At 53.1% G+C, this 23,314-nt stretch overlaps 1 protein-coding gene and 1 long non-coding RNA gene across 5 annotated transcripts in view; one reads left to right on the forward strand and one right to left on the reverse strand.

Moving 5' to 3' along the window:
- The window catches only part of ST3GAL1 (ST3 beta-galactoside alpha-2,3-sialyltransferase 1), a 93,533-nt gene that overhangs the window by 25,399 nt on the left and 44,820 nt on the right, over window positions 1-23,314 (reverse strand). For 2 of the 4 annotated variants that reach the window (XM_040625649.1, XM_040625652.1), the window contains exon 3: window positions 16,564-16,618. The gene's annotated coding sequence lies outside the window, so the exon portion shown is untranslated. Of the gene's footprint in view, window positions 1-16,563; window positions 16,619-16,719; window positions 18,186-23,314 lie in introns of those variants that run through there. The other 2 variants (XM_040625651.1, XM_040625650.1) reach the window with 2 other exon arrangements.
- LOC121101674 lies at window positions 10,060-22,655 on the forward strand. The gene is made up of 2 exons (XR_005833627.1): window positions 10,060-10,812; window positions 22,130-22,655. It is a non-coding gene; the product is annotated as an uncharacterized LOC121101674 (long non-coding RNA).

Here is a 23,314-nt window from a genome sequence, read left to right on the forward strand (position 1 = left end):
TACGGGGATTTAGCCTCCAGGAACCTTCCGGTCATTGGAAACGGGATCCCACTGTGTCCTGGCTTTCGGGGTCCTGGCTGCTTTGCACGGTGGCCCAGGGTGGTGTGGAATAAGAACCGACCGGGGAAGGGCCTCAAGCCTTCTATCACAGAAGATCCATTCTTTCCTGAACAGTTATCCAGCCCCGGCCTGTTCACGGGACACGTGCAACCCACCTCATCTGGTTCTGTGAGGCACCTGCTAGTGGGTCACGGTCAACAGCTGTCGCAAGAGAAAATGGTGCAGACAGACCAGGGTTCAAATCTCGATTCCTCGCACTCCTAGCTGTGGGCTCAAGGGAAAGGCACTCCACCGCTCCGATCTCAGTTTCTGAATCCAAGAAGTGGGACTAATAGCACCCACCCAGAGGGTCGTGGGAGATTAAAAGGACGTGCACAGAAGTGCACAGAGTTGGTTATAAACGTCAATTCTCTGCTCTCCCCCAAGTCCAGGCCGTCATTTGTAAAAAAAAAAAAAAAAAAAAAAAAAAAAACACCAACAGAACCTCCAGCTCGTCTTCCCAGCAGGGTTATTTAAAAGAACAAATGAAACCAGGCACGACAGCACCAAAGGGCATTACGACAACGATGATCCCACCTTGCTCCCTGAGTTGCTTCCATCCCTTGAGGGACTGCTTCCTGTTCTACTGGCCATGACCCCTGAGAACCTGCAGGGAAGGGCTCCCAAAGCAACAAAGGGACTAGAGGTTAGGACAGTACCTTCAGTTCATGTGGCCCACGCTCTCTTGTGAAGGTTAATGCTCAGAGTGGAGTGCCGGCCTTGTCTGCACCTGGGGGCGTTAGGACATCCTGTTTCTTGCAGCTTTCAAGGCCCCTTAGGCTGGATACGGTCAACTGGAGTGAGGACCCTTCCCTCCCTCCTCTGTGCCCTCTCCCCTACTGCAGGGCCTGAAAATCTGGAAATCACGTTTCCCAGCTTCCCCTGCCCGTAGGGCCCTGGGCACAGTTGCAATTCGGTCAACAGTCGGGACAGGCAACAGGGAGGCAGCACCGTCCTCCCTCCCATGGCGGTGGAGGCTGCTTCGTGGTCTGAGCGCTGGACCCAGAACCGCCTGCCTCCCTCACCTTCGGGCTGGCTTCCTGTAGTATTCTGGCCTCTGGACCTCGGCCTGGAGAAGTAGGACAAGGACTCCTCTCCTGTCACCTTTCCAACAACTTTGCAAGCACCAGATCCCCTGAATCCAATGCTTCTGCTTAAAGTTTCTGCCTCAGTTTCTTTGTCTGCACCGTGGGGATAAAAATGGTACCTACCTCCCAGGGCTGGATGGAGAAAAACGGGAGTCAGTGTAGGTCCACTGCATAGAGCGGGGCCTGGCCCATCCCATCCGGAGTGCTCCCTGAGTGCAGGCTGTTATTACTACCCTGGGTTCTGTTTCCCAGCAGGGAGCTCCAACACCCCACCCCTACATTTCAGCCCCATTTCTTCTGACGGATGTGGAGGCTGAGCTCAGAGAGGGGAAATGACTTGTCCAATGACCCAGAGATAAGGCGCCAGAGCTGAGAGGGGAACAGGCCCCGGATTCCAAGACACACCTGGCCTCAGAGATGGAACAGCTATGTTCACACGGCTGCCCCTGGCGGGGCTCTTTCTACACTTCCCTGGGAAGGAGCTCGGAAGGCGTCTCGAGCTGAGCCTAAACAGAGTAAGAGCTAGCAGTCTGGGAGCTGGTCCCGCTGCGGCAGCCAGGGGCGAGGCCCTGCAGGGGAATCCGGAGGCCCTGAGCCCCTGGCAGTGTGACCCCAGGGACGGGATCTGGGCTGCCTGAGCTTCAGGCTATAAATGGGGGGTCTGGGGTGGCTGCAGGGCAACAGTTAAGCTGGGAACAGTAAGGAGGGGTCCCTCTGGCAGATCCTATTCTAAGCAGGACAGGATATCAAGTTGCAGGAGCCCACAACAGTCGTGGTGCTGGAACCGGGGATTACCTCCATCTTTCGCAGGTGGGAAAGGAGGCCCACGGCAGTCAAGCTCCCTGCCCGAGACCCCCCACTGGTAAGCGGTGAAAAGGGGTTGCAGGCGAGGCAGAGCCTAGTGGGGGGTGTCCAGGGGTCTGCCCTGCCCTGAGCCAGGCATCTGAGCCGCAGGAGAGGTGAGGGGCTCCACTGGGCTGTCCCGATGGGGACTGCATGGGGCCCAGCTCAGTACCTGGCTCGGGGCAAGCGTGAGTCCTCCCTGCTTGTTTGCTTCTCTTCCTGGTGGGCTCGCTCCAGCTCAGCTCCACCCACTCTGAGTCTAGCCCCAAAGCTGGCAGCTGGAGCCCCACAGCCCAGCCCAGACCTGGGCGCCCTCAATGCCTCACTCCTTCCCTAGGTCAGGAAGGACTGGCCGCATTGCCACTGGACCCTGTTCCTGGCACAAAATATCACCCGAGAGGATCCTGGCCACAGTGAGGTGAGGTCTGACAGGTGGCCCCAGGCATGGAGGTGAATAGGGGTGACAGGCTCCCCGACACTGCAGAGTGGGAATGGCTGCTTCTCTCCTGCCAGGGTAAAAACCAGGTCTCTAATTAACCCAGCCAGCAACTGCACTGACCCTGGGGCCTCTCTCTTCCCTGTGCCTCCCAGGGGACAGGGGACGAAGGAGACAGCCCCCACCCTGGGGCAACAACCCTGTGGTCCAGCAGTGACACAGAGCCATCTCAGGACTTCAGGCCAGTCCACACCTCTGGGCCTCCATGCCTCTCTGTACGATGGGACAACGATGCCAGCCCCTGCTCACCCCAGACTCCGTTAAGAGAAAAAAAATTAACGCATACGACGTCGTTCGCACTGGCGGTCGCTTTCCAAACAGACTAACGTGTAGCCCCCACACTTTAAAAATGTTACCTAGAATACAGAGTATATACTACACATCAGAATCAATGCTAAGGGTTCACGGATATAGAAAAGTGTCTAGAATGATCCTGACCCTCAGTAAACGACAGTCGTCATCAGCACGCATATTGGGGAACTTCACCTTGCTCTGGTGTCAGCATCCATCTGAGCAACTAAAAAGCACGGTGTGCACTGGGGGGGAGGAGGTGCAGGTCAGGATGAAGACACGGCCTGTGCGAAGTGGAATGCTTACCACGCGTGGTCACTCTGCACCAGACAGACACCTGACTCTGATCCGCACCCTGCCACTCCCTCACAGATTTTCTCTCCCTTTGACTGTCTCACACAACCATGGCTGGACACCTGCTATGCCGCAGCTGTTCTGTCCAGCGCTGGGCAAAACCATCGCTAGAGAAAGTAGATGACCTTCACCCTTGCCCTCCTGAAACCTAACCTTACAGAGTAGGGCAGAGGCGAGATTAAGGGATCACACGAAGAACGGAGATAGGCTGTGATGGATTAATTCTATGCGTCGACTTAGCTGGGCCATGGCGCCCAGCCCTTTGGTCAAACACTAGTCTAGGCGTGGCTGTGAAGGCATTTAATAGATGTGGTTGCCATCTATAATCAGCTGACTTTAAGTAAAGGAGATGATCGGCCAAATGTGGGTGGGCCTTGTCTAATCAGTTGAAGGCCTCAAGGGCAAAAACCGAGGCTTTGCAGGGAAGGAATTTAGTCTCAAAACTATAACAGAGAAAGCAAATCCTGCCTCAGTCTACAGCCTGCTGGCCTGCCCTACGGATGTTGAAGCTGCCCATTCTACAATACATAAGCCAATTCCTGAAAATAAGTCTCTTAACATGTATACATCTATATTCTACGGGGTCTGTTTCCCTAGAGAATCCTGACTGATACAACCATCTTCAGTACTACAAGTGGGCACGGGGTGGAGCTGGCAGGTGTCTCAAGGACGTGGTAATGGCCTGAGGCCTGCACGGTGGATGGGTAACTAGGCAGAGAAGACAAGAGCCTCTGGGCTGTGGAAGCTTTGGGCTGGGGAAGTTGCAGGTGCAAAAGGTCTGTGAGTGAGTTCGAAGGAACTGAAAGAGAGAAGGCCAAGCCAAGCAGAACTCCAGAGAGAAAGATGCAAGATGGAGCTGGCAGGCAGGCTGGGGTTACATCCTGGGAGCCACGGGAAGCCCCAGCAGGGTTTGACCCAGTGAAGTTTCCAGATCAGGCTCACGGAGGTCAAGGCTTGCCTAAGGCACGCTGCTAGAACGCAAAGTCAGGGCTGAGAAAATCGCATCTTCCCCAGCGCCATCCCCTCTTGGCCTTGCCTGCTGGGAAGTGCTGAATGTGTGCACCCAAGCCTTCTGGGGGTTCAGGCTGGGAGCTGGGCATCGGGCATTCCCTCCACCTTTCTCACCTTGCTCTGTGCCCAGGGGCAGGCCTTAGGGCCTCCATCAACAGGCTCCCACTCTGGCTGGCTTCCTGTGGGTCTGGCCCATGGGAATGCAGGTGACAGAGACTGGGGGCTCTGGCCCCTCCCTGCATACACTGGCTCTGTCTCAGGGTCTCAGCAACGTCTCTGATCTCATCTTCTCGCCTCCTTAGCTCTAGGGCTGCATGCATCCCATGGTTTCCATCCCCAGGGATGGCCCCGTCCCCGTGGTTTCTCTGCCCCAGACCAAGTCCTCGTAAACACCCCTGTCACAAGCTGCCCCCAGTGGCCCACGCGGAGGGCACCATCTGCGTCCTGCTGAGCGGCGCGGGTGGCCCCGGGGTCCTCCCTGTTGCAGGCGGCAGCCCTGAAGGTGAGCCCCACAGGCAGCCCTGAACCTCTAGGAACAGCCCTGACAGCCCCAGGGGATTCGCACGAAGAGCTGGTTTGGGCCAGCTGGACGCCCAGAGCCCTGGCTCTCCTCCTGCTTTGGGTAGCTGATCTTTCTGGAATCTTCCCAACCCTGCTGCCCAGGAACTCACCCATCAGGAGGTTTTCCACTAAGATGGCCAATGGCAGCCACAGAGCCAGAGGCTCCGCCTGGGCTCCTCTCAGGTTCCAGGCTCACCACATTCCAGGTCCCACTAGGGGGCACTCTAAGAGGGGGCCCCAGGCTCCCTGGTGACAATCACCGCGCCTCCAGGGCACCGCCTCCCACAGGAACCTGCAGCTGGTGCAGACAAGACACAGGGCCAGGCCCCTACAGCCCATGGCCGCTGCAGGTACTGACCGCAGCCTGACCCCCAGCCACCGCGCAGCCCTGCTCTGCCACCGAGTCACCTGCCTCTCCCATTCTCCCTGCTAGATTTCAATATCAAGCTGTCAGAGAGAATCCTCACGGTTTTGCTGGCGGACAAAGGCCCACAGAACATATCTAACCAGCTTGGTGGCCCCTGGCGGGGTCCCCTCCTTATCTCGATAATGGTTTGGCGGCCTCCACCGCCTCCCCATCCACCCGATGCAGTCTGCCCATCCAGCAATGTCACAGTTTTGTGCTGGATTCCTGGCAAGGTGCCCAGAGGATCTTTGGGACAGGTACCCAGGTACCAGAGTACCAGGACAGGTACTCTGCTTTGCAGGGGAGGAGGTAGCTGGGCTCTGAGAGGCTAAGCTTTCCCAAGGCTACACAGGTCCTTCGGGACTAGCCAGGGTATGAGAGAGGCGGTTCCAGGTCCTATGGTGGAAGAGAACACTATGAGTCCCATTTTATAGATGGGAAAGCTGAGGCCCATGGCCTTAGGATATGTTCTCAAGGTCACACGGCTAGGAAGGGCTGGGCTGATTCCCGAGGCTGCTCTTCAATGCTGCTCTGGCTGACCCCTCACCAGGGCGCCTCTCATCTGGCCTCTTATGTCTCACGTGTGAGGACACCTGTACCAAGGCATGAACGCCAAGGACCCCGGCGACTTGGAAGTGGCAGGCTGATGACGACTGGAGGAAGAGGGAAGGCTCCCTGGAGGAGGCGGTCATGGAGGGCAAGGGGGGGGTCAGAGGGTGCAGTAGAGCAGGCAACTTCCCAAAAGTGCATGGTGGCGGCGGCGGCGGTGACAGGGGGCGCCTGGCACAGTTACGGAAATCAGGGTGCCCTGAGTGGGTGGGGGCCGACTGCTGAAGTCTTTAGGAATGCGGACTTTGGACTAAAGGCATAGGGAGCCACTGATGGTTTGTGAGCCACACACAGGAGTGATGCAACCGCATCAGGAAGCTAGACTAGATGGGGTGCACACGGCACCCCCTGGAGTCTGAGACCAGCCCTGTCTCCATCTGGGTGCCTTGGGAAGCCCATCTCCTTCGGGACCTGTTTCCCCACTTCTTCCTGTGCTGACTTGACCATCTGTCTGCCCAGGTCCCCCACATCCAGGCGGTGCTGACAGGTTGAGAGAGCCCCCTTCTTGGGCTCGACAAGCCTCCTCTCCTTACCCTGGTAGCTCTTGCTTGCTGGAGGGGAACACAGATTCCCCGCAGCACAAATAGTGAGCGCGTCTGAGAAACGTGATTAAGCAGGATTAGGGTCATATGAGAAGCAGTGGATAGATTTTCATATTTTGAGCTGCACAAAAGGAATTTAAATCCGCAAATCTTCTTATGTGTGTAGATTGAGCGGTGCTAAATTCAGAGTCTGAAGACATCCATACAACATGCAAGGCGTGCAATGTGGTCAGGACCGCATCTGAACATCCAGGCTGACACCTGACCCCACCTCTGCCCCCCGGAGGGGGGAGAAAAAAAAGGGATTTCCCTGATTTGGGTGGTGCCGAAGTCATGGCAAAGGAAAGACTATTCAGAACTCTGAGACCCAGACCCCCACCCCAGCTCTGCCTCGGGGGTCTGTCGCTGGCTCTAAAGGGCTCCCGGGTAAGTGACAGGCTGGAGTCCTGGCTGGTATGGAGGGAAGGTTTAGATAGTTGAGGTAAGGTCCCTTCCAGGCCCCTAACTTCCAAGGAGAGATTTTTTTAACCATTTACAGTGGCATCCAGTAGGCTCCTGAAGGGGTTGAGGGGACGATCTCTGGTGACGTCGAGAATGGGGATTCAGACTGCAGGATAAACTCAGCAGCCCCCGGGGTTTGGAGATGGGCAGGAGCCCCAGACAACAAGCACGAGTCTAGCACGAACCATCCCAGAAACGAAGGTTTGAAGGGCTGTCCTGATGTCCAGTGGAGTCACGATACAGCTGTCCTGGGCTAGCCCCCCAGAGTCCCACTCGGGAGTAGGAGGGCAGCGATCATCAGAAACAGCAGCCTGTTCAACTCCCAGCACTCTGCGCCCAAGCCATCTGTGCGGGGCCCCCTGAGCCCGTGCTGGGGAAAGGATGGACATCTTGCCTCGTTGACAAGGGGCTTTGAAGCAGTCCACTGGGGGGACTGGGAACGTGGGTGCCTGAAGTAGATGGGCAAGGCTGGCATCAGGGAGCTTTCAGAGCAATTGAAACCAGGCGGCCCTGTAAGGCTCGGGCATTAAATACAACAGCACAGGGCAAGCCGGGTCAGCGAGGGCCCAGCGAGGAGGGAGTGAGGCCTGTGGTGACCTGGCACGAGGGGCGAGACTATGGGAGGTGACGCCAGAGGTGGGAGCAGCCAAGGGCTCAGGGGGGCTGAGAGCCAGGGCAGAGAAGGAGATACTCGTCTTGGTGTCCCAGAGCTGATGAGTCCTGGAGAAATCCACACACAAGCATGTCAGGGAAGGAGGCACGTGCACCTGTCCCTAATGTCCACAGCGGGGTGCCAGCACCTGGCTGGATGCTTTTCCGAGAGCTCATTCAATCATCACAACAGCTTTGCAAAGGGATGATGCTTTGTCTTTCATAGCAAAGTCCTAAGGGATGCGCTCTAGGGCACACAGCAAGGGATGGGCTCCAGATTCAACCTGGAGTCAAAGCCTGCGCTATGCGCGCGCACACAGCACCAGTGGTGACGCCGATCCCTTGCTGTGTTTGTATTTTAAAGCACATAGGGAGATGCTGGGGCCTGGGGAACGTCCAGCCAGCTCTCTCCCCTCACCATCACTTCCCGCTTCGTGTCGTTAGCCATCATGAAGGTGCGTCATCGTCTAGCACCTATTGGCCACACGGGCTCAGACAGGTTAGAGGACCCGCTGAGGGTCACCCACCTGGGAAACAGTGGACGGAGACAGAGCCATCAGGTCTAGATGCCACGTGGGAAAGTGGAGAGCCGATGGGGGTTGCAGCTCCAAAGGCTGATTAGTTCTGTGACCTTGGACAAGCCACTTGACCACACTGAGCCATGCCCTGCCCTGTGTGCAAAACCAAACCAGTAACAGCACATGCCCTAGGAGTTCTGGGAAAGAACATGAGCCAGTGAAGAGCTCTTGCCTCCGCGGGGGGCGTCGGCCCATCCGATCCCTCCTCTGTATTGATCCTCTCGAGAGCAGGCATTTCCAGCTCACTGACTTTTGCCCAGGGCAGATCTAAAAGCTGGTCTAAGAGCTCTATTCCTGTTAACTCCTGAATCCCTTAATCTGTCCATTTTACGGATGAGAAAATGGAGGCCCAGGAGGTTAAGCCAGGATCATACATTGTGTAAGAGTGAGGCTCAAATGTGATCCAAGCCAAGGGAAGCCACAAAACGGGAGCTTTTCAAGCTAAGTATTACTGCCTTTCAGGTGATGGAGCCTATCGCTTCACTGAGGGTATGCCCACACTGGCAGGGGGACTGTCCCCACTCAGCCCTGCCTCCCTGACCCCTGCAAGGTGCGCCCAACTGTTACTCATCCATTTTCAATGGAGGACGCAGGTAGAGCGGGAGAGAGGGAATGAGCAAGCCTCGCTGACCCCCAGGACAGTGAATGCCCTTGAGGCTGGGGTGCCCCTGCCCCAACGGAGATGGCCGCCGAGCGGGCATTCAACACTGGGAGTCTTCCGCCCACCCCCACCTGCGTCTCTGCTGAGTGCTGGGGATGGGAGGCTGCACAGCTTGTCCCCGGCTCCCCATCAAAGGGCCCCCGCTCGGGGAACACAGCACCTTTATGGCACTTTCTTGCTCTGCCCAATTTGCTTTAAATCAGGTGTCCTTTGATCTCCTACAGTGCAGTGGGGAGAGGTGAGCTCAGGAAAGGCTGCCTGCTATCCTGGGGTCGCAGAGAGACCGAGGCTAGACAGGGTGGCCTTGGCACAATTCCAGATATAGCGGAGCATACACAGCGCGCCGCAGGAATCACGATCCGAGGATCAGCGCTTCTATTTTGCCTGCTGGGGGGCCTCACGAAGCCTTGGTTGTCTTTGAGCGTCCTGGGCTGACGCAGGGAGCACACGAGCTTGTGTGAGGGACGCCGAGATAAGCCCTGCTCCCCCGAGATGTACAGCACACGGTGGGACGAGGGACCGGGTCTGGAGAGACGGTGTCCCACGTGCTTCCTTTTGTTCTTTTCTTTGGCCTTCTGGGGTCCTGACCCTTTACACCTTGTCCTTCCCTGCCCCAGTGAGCAACCAACAGCATCCTTTGCCAGGGAAACACTGTCGGGTGGGGGGTGTGTGTGCGTGTCTGTGTGTTTCTCTGTGTGTGATTGTATGTGCATGTGTGTGTCTCTCTGTGTGTGATTGTGTGTCTGTGGGTATGACTGTGTGTGTCTGTGTGTGTCTCTGTGTGTGTGTCTGTGTGTGTGATTGTGTGTGTCTGTGTGTGTGATTGTGTGTCTGTGTGTCTCTCTGTGATTGTGTGTCTGTGCGTGTGTCTCTCTCTGTCTCTGTTGTGTGTCTGTGTGTGTCTGTGTGTGTGATTGTGTGTCTGTGTGTGTGTCTGTGTCTCTCTGTGTGTGATTGTGTGTGTGTTTGTGTGTCTGTGGGTGTGATTGTGTGTGTCTGTGTGTGATTGTGTGTCTGTGCGTGTGTGTATCTCTCTGTGTGTCTGTGTGTGTGATTGTGTGTGTGTCTGTGTGTGATTGTGTGTCTGTGTGTGTGACTGTGTGTGACTGTGTGTGTCTGTGTCTCTGGGGGTGATTGTGTGTGTGTCTGTGGGTGTGATTGTGTGTGTGTGTGTCTGTGTGTGATTGTGCGTCTGTGCGTGTGTGTGTCTCTCTCTGTGTGTCTGTGTGTGTGATTGTGTGTGTCTGTGTGTGATTGTGTGTCTGTGTGTGTGACTGTGTGTGTGACTGTGTGTGTCTGTGTCTCTGTGTGTGATTGTGTATGTCTGTGTGTGTGTCTGTGTGTGTGTCTGTGTGTCTCTCTGTGTGTGGCTGTGTGTGGGTGTGATTGTGTGTCTGTGGGTGTGATTGTGTGTGTCTCTGTGTGTGTCTGTGGGTGTGTGTTGTGTACCAGAGCTACCTATCAAAGGCTGCTATGCTCTGCAAAGAAAAGGAACAATCGAAAACCTAGAACAATGAACCGAACCATCAGGCCGAGCTCGCTTCCTCTTTACTGTGTTTTGCTCTGCTAGGATTGCAGCTCTACTTCAGGACTTCAGTGCCGTTGTTTTGATCTTGGGGTGAGCTGCTCCCCCTGAGGCTGTGTCAGGATATCGCCATGGCCATCTGTTTCCGTAAGCACACGGGAGCCCGGGGGCTGGTGACCACGTTGCTGGTGACGTGGCGATAAGGACGTGTGGAGCAGCGGCTGTGACATGATGGACCTTTGAACTTTAGATACCAAGAACTGTGAGGACTCGCTGTGTGTTCGGTCCGGGCAAGGCTCCTCCTTGCTGACCCGAATCACTCCCCGGAGACCTTGGGACACTCGGTTCCTGCCTTGCCCAGGCCACTGCCGGTTGGCGGTGGCGTTAAACCACTCGGCGGTCTCTGGGGACAAAGGGCATCAGTTCCTGCCTTGATGAGCCCCCCCCCCGGGGGCAGGGGTGCCGGCCATGTAACAGGCCTCGCCTGTCAACGCTGGTGCTGTCGCCTGCTAGCCGCGTGCCCTAGCATCGAGGGACCCCAGCTGGCAGCTTCTACTTGGAAAGACTGACTCCACAGACACCCAGCTCACAGAAAGGTACACCTCAACTAAATCTGGACTTTACTCTGCCTGGAACAACAGTGTCATCGATCATTGGTTTGGAGCATGTTATTTCTTTAATGGCTTATTAAGAGACATTATCCTACAGACTCCTGGCTTGTGAAATATTACTATTATAAATCATCATTCCCGCAGCGAACCTGTGTTAAATTATTGCCAAAGACCATCTCAGTCCCTGAGCATAATTTGCCTCGAGTAAAATATTCTGGCTAATGCAGATAATGAGCATACGGCCTTCAGATTCAACCTGTATTTACGAGGCTCACCCGGTATGCCTGGCTGCTAATTTTCTCCCTATTTGACTGGTAGATGTAGACAGATGAGGGCCTTCTGATAAGCCATGATCTGGACCCAGCCCCGAGAACCTTCACTCCGTCCTGTTTCCGGAGCTCAGAATCTGCAAGTGTTGACTGAGCTGTCATCTTCCCCCAAATTTAGAAGAGGTCACTCTGAGCCTTGGCTCTGGGCGTGAAAGGCATGAGATCTCCCCCCCTCGCCCACACCACCTTCACAACAGCCCTTGTCCACACCCAGGAGCCTCATGGCACCTGCCAGGATCCGTGACACATGAACAGGCTAGCTTCTCAATCAGCAAGAGGGGGATAGGATAAACTCAAAGCCGGGACCGTAGCCTTCCAGCCCCTCCACGCCCCTCTCTGCGCATCCCTCCCACTACCTAAAAGTCTCCAACAGTTCCCTCCGCGCCAAGAATAAAATCCAAGGCTCTTGCCACAGCCTGCAAGGTCCTACTAGAGCTGGTCTTTGCCTACTTTCTGACTCCACTCTCCATGACTTTTCTTTGCTCACTCTATTTACCAGCTCCATGCCCTCCACAAGATGACAAGGGCAGGACCTGGGGACAGGCTCTGTGTGCTGCCCAGATGCTCTTCCCACAGATAGGAGCCTAGCCATCACTTAACGCAGGACGCTGGGTCCCATGTCAACTCAGAGAGACTATCCCTGCACCTTCTGCATCCCTGAATCATGATGTCTATCATACTCTGCTTTTCAGCCACCTGCTTTCCAACATTACGTACTTACGAACAGCTGAAAAGATTCTCCATACATCTAGGTTCTTTAAACTCGGACTCTGTTTGTTTTTTTTTTTTTTTAAAGATTTTATTTATTTATTCGACAGAGATAGAGACAGCCAGCGAGAGAGGGAACACAGCAGGGGGAGTGGGAGAGGAAGAAGCAGGCCCATAGCGGAGGAGCCTGATGTGGGGCTCGATCCCAGAACGCTGGGATCACGCCCTGAGCCGAAGGCAGACGCTCAACCGCTGTGCCACCCAGGCGCCCCTCAGACTCTGTTTTTGTTCCCACCCTGTTCCTAGAACAGCAATCTTATGTAATCGTGAATAATCACGTGGAAGGCAGGTATTATCCCATTTTACAGATAATAAAATTGAGGCTAAAAGACATTAAGCAATTGCAAATCTACCTAATCTCACGACTGGTAGGTGATAGACCCAGGATTCAAATCCAGGCATTTTCAGTGCCACCCTATTGTCAAGAGACGCTAATCCATGGCATTCCCACCTGTCTTACTGGGCAGGCTAAGAATGCAAGGCCCCACCGGTCTTTTATCTGGATCATTCTTCAGCATTGCATCTGCGGCAATGGACTGCAAAACATGAGGTAATGTCTTTCTCTGGGACCAAAAGATGGCTCGCTTACTGCTTGCTGCAAAACACTGAATTTTATAATCAAGAAAATTCTCCTGCTGATGGAGCGACTTTTCTGGCTCGCCCGTCCCCCAGCTGGTGAACTCCGTGTCTCAAGTGTCACCTGTCCAGGAACACTTCCCTGGTTCCCTCCCCTTCCCTTCCCCCCAGATTCATGTGAGACGAGGATGTGTTGGAAGGAAGGGAGCAAAAGAAAATTTGATTTGATCGAAAAAGACTAAGCCAATGAATTTGGGGCAGACACCGTGGAAGACAGACTAACACAGAGAGGAGAAAGTTTCTGAATGTTGACATTTGTGTGACCTTCAGAGTCAGCTCAGCCATGAACTCTCTGGAGTTGGACCAAACGAAGAAAGTGGTCAGGCTGAGCCTGACCTGCCACTGAGAGTACAGACCGTGTCTCATTTAGTTCAAGGTCTCTGGTACTGTACCCACACGGGGGCCTGCTTACTGGGTAGATGGACGGAGGGATGAGCCAATGATATGCTGACTGACGATGGGCTTGCTGGTCGACCCCCACGCTGCCTGCTTCTTGGGGAGCAAGCAGGAAGGGCTGGGCTGTCTTCTGTATAGGAGGTTTTTTGAGCATTGCTTTTGGGAAACTTTCAAGGGGTTCACAGGCCAGTAACCAGGCAGAACTACATTCTGATTATTCTTTTTCCAGCTGAATGAGATTCAGTTAATGGAACACTTAATAAGTCCTTCTGGGCCCCAAGGAAAGAGAGACATTCCTCTGCTCCTGGAAATGTCTGGTTCTACAGCCACAGAGCCCAGATCAGGGAGAGGTGAGGACAGCTTGAAGCTTTTAACTGAATGCCTGAGGCAGGATGGCCAAGGTCATGCCCCCAGCATTGGGCATCGGTCCGCTGAGAGTCCAGGCCTACGTAATCAAAGAGGAGCTTCTGGAAGGCTCTGTCTCAGTGCCTGGTTGCTACCTGCCTCAGAGGCAAAGGCTTGTGGCATTTCAGGATCACAGAGGAACGTAGAGAGGACCATGCCTCTCTGCTTCCTTTTCTAGGTGGGGAAACAAAGGCTCGGGGAGGGGACGTGACTTGCCCAAGGATGTACACGAGTCTGTGTTGGCCCCAAGACTAGAACCAGGTCCCTAACTCTCCAAATATGTCCCTTCCAGCACGCCTGGGCCATGAGCTGCTCCAGCAGGTGCCAGACAGGTGTCAGTATTCACACAGAATGGCAGAAGTGGTGACCCCCCAGGAGGGACGAGTCTGCCTGAGATCACAGCCTGCTAATGGCCCCAAGGAGACAGAGATGTGTCTGCCTCTGCCCCTCCCCCAGCTCCACCCCCACGCCAGGCTCTGCTTGCCGGACCTCTCTCTCTGAGGTCAGTTCGAGGTCAGTGGTACAGCCCCAGCACAATTTCTTGTTCTATTTCTGTAGTTCTGGATCCAGGCTCCCGCCCGGCTTGGAAAGCCAAGCCTGAAGCAGTGGATCAGAGTCTGGCTCAAACATACAGTTTGAGAAAAAATACGAAGCAAGGAACTATTGGAACTATGGAACTATTTCAAACATCACCCAAGAGTGGACGGTACAGAGAATTAAGAAATAAGACAAGTAGTTTCCTATTAGATATACACCTTCTTTCTGCCCCATTCAGTTCTGTGCAATTTTTCTCGCTACACAGCCATGACCCCTTGCCCCACCCCTGCAGACATGTGGAGGGTGACAGATGGAGGAGACAATAGAGAATGGTAGCTGTGTTGGCCCCAGGGCTTTTGCACATGCTGTCCCCCCCCCACCTAGGATGTTCTTACCCTAGAATCCACATCGTTTGCTCCCTGGCTATATTCACGGTTCTCCCCATATGCCCTCTTTGGAGGGGCCTTCCCTGATCACCCTAAAATAGCGTCACTGTCACTGTCCCCTTGCTCAGCTACATTTCCCATCCCAGACTTAATCACAAAATGACACTTCATTGTATACAGAATTCCTTCTTTGTGTGTCTGTCTCCCTGTACCAGGAGGGCAGGAACGTCACCTGTGTCCCTGTCTGCCGTGTCCCCCATGCTGAGGACAATAGTGGGCTCTCCAGTGTGCAGGCCGGAGGCAGGGTGAAAAGTGCTCAGAGCTCAGAAAGCAGAGGTTTCTTTGGGTTTGTGCGTAGTGAGAGGTGGAGGGGACGGTCCTTGGTCATTTCTGGTCTCAGTGTCCTCTTACGGGAAATGGGATGGTGACAGTGACAACCTCAAATCAGCCCTGCCCACGGACAGCCCAGGGCAGTGTCCAGCTGAAGGCAGGTGCCCTCTCAACCTGGGACCTTGTCTTGGGGACCTCTTTGTCCCTGACCGAGCAGATCAGCCACCCTCAGGAAGGGAAGGCAGGGCTCGGCCTACAGACTTCCTTTGGCTTTTGCAAAAACAACAAAACCAAAAATACTACAAAACCACACCGTGCATCTGTGGACTGCCAAGAGCTGCGGCACGCAAGGGTGGGTCCTGCCTCCTGGGGTCGGTCCCCTGTGGCTGAGGCAGGATGTGGGGCACAGAGCATGTGACGGGGACACCTGGCTCTGCTGGGGGGGCCCGCGGGCCTGGTTCCAGGAGAGCCTGGAGCCTCGTGGTGACTTCTAGGGAAGGGTGGAATGTCAGCCATGGGGGTGGGGGGCTCAATCCCCCCCAGGTGTATGTGTGGCTCTGGGTCTCTCCCAACCAGGGTACCCATGGAGGATGGGGTTGTCATTATCAAATACCACCCTCTTCTCAGTTCTCTGCCCAGATGACTTTTCTTTGTCAACTCAGAACAAGGAGCATCTGCACGAGGACTTTCAAAATCTCATTGTCACTCTGGCTGGAAAACCACGGCCGAGGATCCCACTGTACAGATGGAAAAACTGAGGCCCAGCAAAGGGAAAGCACTTAGCAAACATAAAATAAAATAAAATAAAATAAAATAAAATAAAATAAAATAAAATAAATAAAAATTAAAAAAAAATTCACACAGTGTGCTGTGGCAGAGCCAGGCCTAGAACCAGCTTTCCAGACTTCAGGACAAGGACATTTGTTAGCTAGTGGTTTTCAAATTTTCTTTAAACTGGAATTTTCCCCAAGTAGAAACTAGCTACTTAAACAGCTTTTCCGGCTGAGGTGGGGGTGGGAACCCCCTGCCCAGCTGCCGGGTCTCAGCACCCCGGAAGTTGGTTTGCAAATCAAAGTCACACCCCCTTCACCCCCACTCCGCAGAGTTTTCTGAGGGCTCAGGAGACCAAATCAGGCAGTTAATCTGCGGTCATGTTACTAAATGGGGCTTGTTCATTCTCAAAGATTTTTCAGAAACAGGTTCTAGGAAAACTTCTGAAAACAAAAGAGAGCGTTTCAAGGATGAGGAAGTGGAGGTGGGCACCCTCAGGGACGGGAGGGAGGGAACGTGAGAAGCAGCAGGACCAGGAGAAGACAGAGATGGTCGGTAAGGGTGCAGGAAAGGCTGAGGGAGAGGGTTAGCCCCTGGCAGGCACCTAACGGGATGTGGAGGAGGGCGCTGGGGCCCGAGCTGGTGTCAGCCTCATGCTGGACCCCACCTCCGCCACCCGCCCTGCCCTCCTTCCCACCACGGACTCAAGTGTCCTACTTTCTGAATCACCAAGCCACATCCACTGTGGAAATAATCTTTCAGTACGGTCTGCACGTGGAACGTTAGACTTGCTTTACAATCAAACGCAGAATGCATTTCTCATGCCCTATGTGTTGGTGACCTGCTGATGCATTTGCATGTAGCAAAAAGGGAACACACTCGGTTCACCAGAACTTTCCAATGATGAGAGGACCATCCCATGCCCTGAACACTGCCCAACCGCCTGGGATTAGAAAAGACTGCCTTTGAAACATCCTGTATGTCTGGAGAGCCGACTGTGTTCTGGGTACCACAGCAGGCACGGCGAGAGATACAAAAACCGGGTCACTGGTCTCCCCCACTTGTGTGGCAGGGGGACAACCATTTCAACACAGTTTAAGGCAGAGTGAGCAAGCAATTAAGAACATAGGTTCTAAAGTCACAGGGAGCGGGGTTTAAATCCCAGCTCTGCCACTTACCAGCTGTGTGACCTCAGAGGAATTCCTTAACCTCTCTGAGACTCCATGTCTTCATCTGAAAAATAGGAAAAAAAATACTCAGACTTACCACAGGGAGAAGGCATGACGATCTCATGCCGGCAACGAGCTCAGCTCACACACACACACAGTACACACCAAGTGCTCTGTGGATGGCAGAGCCGGCCCCTGGCGAGGGGAGAGAACGACAGTCACCTTCAGAGCGTGGGGTCAGTGCCAGGCGAGCGACCGGCAAGGCTCTGTGCTCCAAACTGTGAAGTGAGAGCCCTGTACTGCACGATCTCTGAGACCACTTCCTGCCCTAGATCGAGGACCGGGGGTTGGTGTGCGCTCATTTGGTGATCTGTCATGCGCCCGGCAGGGTTAGCCGCTCCACCCCCGCCGTTCACGGCAGTCCCTGAGGCAGTTCCAGCCTCCCGTCGGACCGGGGAGGAAACTGAGGCTCATGCAGAGGGGCCTGGTGGGGCCACAGGTGCGGTGAGCAGCAGAGGGTGCTGGAAGCCATTCTGCCCCGACGACAGAGGACAGAGGACTTTTCAGATGCACCTGCAACCAGGCTAGTGGCGAGTCCCAGATTACACGGAGGTAGGGGAAGAGTCTGATTCTAGAATATTCTAATTGGCAGGAATCAGACAGCTGGGCGTTTTGTGAAGGGAGAGGTTACTTGAATCTGAGAATTAGGGAAGTGTGATTATTGTTTTAGCTTTTTTCCCTGGATGCTGAGTGGGGGGAGAGCCCTTCCTAAACAGTAATAAGGACGGATGAAAATACCCCCACTCTGCCCGTGGGATAATACTAAGCCCAGCCCGCAGCAGCTTCAGCCGCATGCTGTCTTGGCTCTTGTCACCTGTGAGGCATGCAAAATGCTTTCCCTCTGGGAGTGGGGATGAAGAGAACTTTCGGTAGTGTTCCAATTTTAGTACGTGCACTGCCAAGGCAAGCAAGAAAAGAACTTTCTGAATAGTCAAGACCACCTGGGCTTCTTTCTCTCCCTCTCACCTGAGCACACCTGCGCCCGTGGACCTGAGCTTGCTGACCTCTGCACGTCAATAATGGATGACCCAGAGGCCCATGGACGTTAATATTACATAGCGGCCGTCCCGGCCAGCAGAAGGGAGTCGGTGCCCAGGATGGGCTGGCCTGCCTCTGACTCACCATGCAAACAACATGAAAGGAGAAATTTTTAGGAAGTATGAAACAGTTTAATTAAAAGCAATTACTTTCCAGAATAAGCAACATGGGTTGCGGGCACCCTCTCTCCCGCTGCATGCAGGGGAGCTTGGAGTGGGACACAGTCCTGCATAAGTAACACTGGGTGAGCCTCAAGGCCATCGAGGCAGTGGCTGGGGGACCACCAGCCTGTCACTCCTGACTGCATCCTTCAGCAAGCCACTTACTCCACCATGCCTCAGTTTCCTCATCTGTAAAGTCGGGAGAATGATAGTGCCTAGCTTCCCGGGTTGCTGAGAAGATTAAGAAGGTCAACACATATGAAATGTTTAAGGCATGCCTGGCAGGTAGTAAGTGCTCTCTAAGGGCTAAGCTGCCATCATCAACATCACTACCACCACCACCGTCAGTATCATCACCATCATCTCCATCACCATCATCACTCTCATCATCATCACCATCCTCACCATCATCATCATCATCTCCATCAACATCATCATCATTCGTCATCATCATCTCCATCATCTCTATCACCATCATCACTATCATCATCATCATCACCATCATCCCATGACCATCATCATCACTGTCTCTATTATCATCATATCATCACCATAAGCATCACACCACCATCACTATCATCATCTCCATCAACATCATCATCATTCATCATCATCATCTCCATCACCTCTATCACCATCATCACTATCATCATCATCATCACCATCCTCCCCATGACCATCATCATCACTGTCTCTATTATCATCATCATATCATCACCATAAGCATCTCACCACCATCGCTATCATCATATCATCAACATCATATCATCATCACCATCACCATCCCCATCATCATCACCATCCCCATCATCATCATCTACTCTGGGCCAGATGCAACACATCTTATGGCAAGTGTCATTTTGCTCCCATTTCCCGGATGAGGAAATTGAGCCTGTGAGAGTCAAAATGCACTGAATTATTTATCATGCCGACAATTAATTAGCAGTGAGCTGGGAGGAGGCCCAGAACTTGCACACGGTGCCATCCACCCTGACACTGCGGAGCTGAGCTGAGTTGACCCACATCAGGTGGAGGACTTCGAAAGGCGGGCTGTCCCTGCGTCCTTGATCTTTCTGTCCCTAGCTGGTGGATCCCTGTGCCAAACAAACACCCTCAGACACAGCCCTTCCTAAGCAAAGGCAGATGGGAATTAGGAAGAAGAAACAAACATAGAGTTTGAAGTGTCACCACTGAATCCTAATCGGTGCCTCCAAGCCTGGTTGTTCTCTCTTGAGTAGCTACTCGAGATGTCTACCCAGACTCGTGAGCAAGACCCAGAAATGTTCCTGGACATAAGGCAGTACGAGCGAGTTCTCTTGATGCCCCTCCACACCCAGCCCTGTCATGCAGGGCCATTATGGCGCCTTATTGGTGGGAGACAGGACCTGTGGGAGGGGGGTTGGAGAATTACTGCCACTCTGGAGTTTACAACAGCATCTCTGTAAAGAGAATATCTCAGAGTCAATTTTGGTTCTGAACACTGCCCAATTACCTTGGTGTAGACATAAAAGGCCCTGAGAAAATGAAACCTGCCGAGATTTTGCTGGCACAACCTTTGGCCTTTTTCTTTAAAAAAAAAAAAAAAAAATCCGATCTAGTTAACATACAGTGTTACATTAGTTTCAGGTGTACAATATAGAGACTCAACAATTCTATACATTACTCCATGCAGCATAATTTACAATAGCCAAATTATGGAAGCAGCCCAAGTGTCCATCAATAGAAGAATGGAGAAAGAAGATGTGGTCTTCATGCACAATGGAATACTCTTCGGCCATAAAATCTTGAACGAAGATTTGGAAGAAGAGTGAAATCTCGCCAGTTGCAAAACACTAGTCTTGATGTGGTGGACCCTGGTTAGCACAAGACAGGGACGTGCCCAACATCACAACAGGTTAGCAAAGCCCAGGGTTCTCCAAACCTGGGTGGCCCCCAGTAACTGCCTCCCGCTTCACTACGGGATCCCAAAAATGTATTTTCTGAGCACCTAGTCTGTACCAAGGGATCGGTGCCAAGGACCTAAAGATAAATGGAATGAGGCTTCACCGCTGCAGGGAAACACTCAATCAGTATAATGAGGGACAAGCGACAACCAAGCACTAATAGCGACCTAACTGCTGTTCAGTGTGTCCTTGTGAATCTCTACGCCCCAATGGGACTGTATTTGGAGACAGGGCCCCTGGGGAGGTAACTGAGGTTAAATGAGGTCATAAGGGTGGGGCCCTAAGCCCACAGACTGGAGACACCGATGAGCACTCACCGTGCACCCACACAAGAAAGGCCAGTGAGGACACAGCGGGAAGGTAGCTGTCTGCAAGCCAGGAAGAGAAGTCGCAGGAGGCACGAACTTGGACAGCACCTTGATCTTGGACTGCCAGCCTCCAAAACTGGGAGAAAATAAGCTTCCATTGTTTAAGTCACCCAGTTGTAGAACTTCGGGATGGCACCTCCCGGAGACTCATGCAGGGCTGTAATTACCATCCCCATTTTACAGATGAAAAAGCTGAGGCATTAGGAGGAGACGTACCTTCCTGAAGGCTACGCAACTACCAAGTGGTGGAGCCAGGTGGTCAGACCTATGCCTCTGGCTACAGAGCCCAGCAGTTTATGGCCAATTGTATTATGCAAATATTAATGTTCCCCCTCCTTGCCCCCTCCCTGTCACCGCGAGAGGGCTATACCACCCCACTCCACTGATGTTGGGTTTAGCCAGTGGGATGGGAACAGGTACAGTGCGTACCATCTCTAAGCAGAAGATTTAAATTTGATTATGTGGGGGGTTTTTGTGGATTTTTCAGCTCTGGCAAGAGCATGGTGTGCCCTAGATAATGACTACATTTAGCCCGCACCTTTGAGATAACTCAAGGAACATGTTGGCCTACAGCTGACCCACAGTCTACTTGCAATACACACAAGAAATACACATTTGTTGTAAGTCACCGAGATTTGGGGATTGTTTCTTACATAGCAGAGCGGACACATGTAGGGCTCATTTTGTATTATCCTATCTCCAACCACCCAACATTCCATTTGTAAGAATAGAGTAGGCACTCGGGAGATGTGACTTCCAGAACAGGCTCTGCCCTTCACCAGCTCCATGGCTTTCACTGCTCTGGGCCTCAGTTTCCTCCTCTGCAAAATAGGGGTAATAATAGCACCTGCATCCTGGGGTTCTTGCAAGGATTCTGCGAGAGATGATATGAAGTTCTCAGCATAGGGCCCAACACAGTCAAGGCCCGCTATGACTGTGGCTGCCACGTAGGATGATGGCATGATGTGTTAAAGCTGAAGAAACATGAGCGGGTTCAAATCAACTGCTCCTTTTTCAGCCCATCTTATAGCGAGTGCTTCCTTGGCCAGCCAGTGTGGAGGGCCACATTCCACAGGAGGAGGGCCAGAGGCTGGTCCTGCTCAGGGAGGCTGCAGGAAGTAGGATGAGGGGGGAGGAGGGAAGCACTTGATTCTTGTGAAGGGGAAGATGGACTCTCTGAGGCCCAGAGTTGTGGAAGCACGGATTGGAAAGAAGGATGGGAAGACGGTATCTTGAGGGGCAGGTTTCTCTTCTCCCATTCCTGCCCCACTTCGGAGATGAGAAACTGAGGCCCAGAAAGGGGAGTGTCTTCCCCCAAGGTCACACAGCCGGTTAGCATCAGAACTGGGACTAGAACCTTGGTCTCCTGAGACCAGCGCAGGCATCATTCCACTGCCTCCTGCTCATTTAGGAAGAAATGAGACTCATTCTTCACGCTGGCTCGGAAGGCAAATGTCAAGTTTCTCTATTCTCGTGGGTGGATTTACGAAAACGCCACAATTCAATAAGCTTTCCTTTGAGTCATTTCAAAACACCCCCTTCTCTTTCTGGGAAATGCAGTCCTATTCACACACCCTGGCTCCTGGAGTGGGCAGTGGGGTCATCTGCTGTAAATACAGTTCAGAGCATAAAGTAGGAGCTGGTCGTTGCTAGATTTGTTTTTTTTTTTGGGGGGGGGGGTCCCTGTTTGTTGGTCTGCTTTCCCCCAATCCTTTCAACAGGCACTGTGCAGGGCAAGTCTGCACAGGAAGGTAAGGCTCTGCTCTCCAGAGCTGCCGGTCAAGAGTATGAGACTCAATGCTTTATTTTAGAGAAGAAACAGACCGTGCCGGACCAGAAGGGCTTCAAGGAGGAGGCAATCCTGGCCCTGGCTCTAGAAAGATGGGAAGAACACAACAAGGCAGAAGAGAAAAGGAATTCCAGAGTCTTGCAGGGTATAGTTTTGAAAGGGAGCAAAGAGAACAAAGTTTTTATTTTTGTTTTTATTTTTGTTTTTATTTTGCAGGGTGCAGGACAGAGCTGACCACAAGTAACAGGTAGAACAGTTTGTAATTTCAACTTTCAGGGAGTGCAACTGACGCGAGCTTCAGTTTATTCATCTCAAAAATGGGGGGACGGAGGCCAACTCCAAGACGTAGAGAGAATGGAAGGCAGAAGAAAGTGGGTCCCTCTGGAGCAGAACTCAGATCTGCTTACCACCCAGTATCATAGCGTCTCCCTCCAGGGGAAAAGCTGGGGAGGACTGCTTGTGGCCCACTATAAAAGAGGACAGCCCCTCAAATGTGAGGCAAAGCCACAGGACTTGGGGAACAAGTAGCCACGAGGCAAACATGAAGCTCAGGCTGCCTGGCTGTGCTGGGAGTGACCACGTCCTTTGCCTCTGATCCAGGAAGCTCGTGTCTTCCGCCGGCATCTGCCATCAGCCTAATGTCTCAGCTAGCAAGTAGAGTAACACCTTCAGATCGTCACAGTTCTGCACAGCCTCTGGCCTCATGGGGCGACTTTTAATTAAAATTAAATGCAATGCAAAATACAGTTCCTCAGTTGTATTAACCAAATTTCTAGCACTTAACGGCCTTAGGTGGTTGGTGGGCTGGACAGTACAGATATGGACCATTCCCATCACTGGAAAAGTTCTCTTGGTGAAACCTGGTCTAGTAGATAAGAACGCAGGGTGTGGGGCGCAAACCTTCCTCCTACTCTTTACTGGCTATGAGAATGTGAGCAAAGCTACGTCACCTCTGAGTTCCTCTTCTTCATCTCTAAGACCAGAAAAACATGGCCGACCTTGTGGGCTCTTGGATCTCACAAAATAATCCATACAAAGTATACCTAGCCTGGGCCTGTGGGGAGGGCTCCCCAAACAAGAGCCAACATTTTTAGGCATTGAGTAAATGTCAGTTGCCCCTTCACACCACAGGGGGGTGGCAGCAGGCAACATGAGGGATGGGACAGAATGGGAAGGAAGGTGACAAAACACAGAGGGGGGTAGAAAGCCAGGCCCAGAGATTTGGCCTTACCCCAAAGGCAAGTGGGAGCCTTTGAAGACTGTAGGCAGAGGGATGCCTCTTCTTGTCCTACCCAAGCTCACAGAGGCAGAGCAGAGAGAAGGAAGATCACAGGCTTTGGCCCAGAGGACAGGGGTGAGATTCTCCCATTGCCACTGTTGAGCCGTGAGGTCCTGGGCAAG

This window comes from Ursus maritimus, unplaced genomic scaffold (genome assembly GCF_017311325.1).
Source record: "Ursus maritimus isolate PB19 unplaced genomic scaffold, ASM1731132v1 scaffold_9, whole genome shotgun sequence".
In the NCBI taxonomy this organism is placed as follows: Eukaryota; Metazoa; Chordata; class Mammalia; order Carnivora; family Ursidae; genus Ursus; species Ursus maritimus.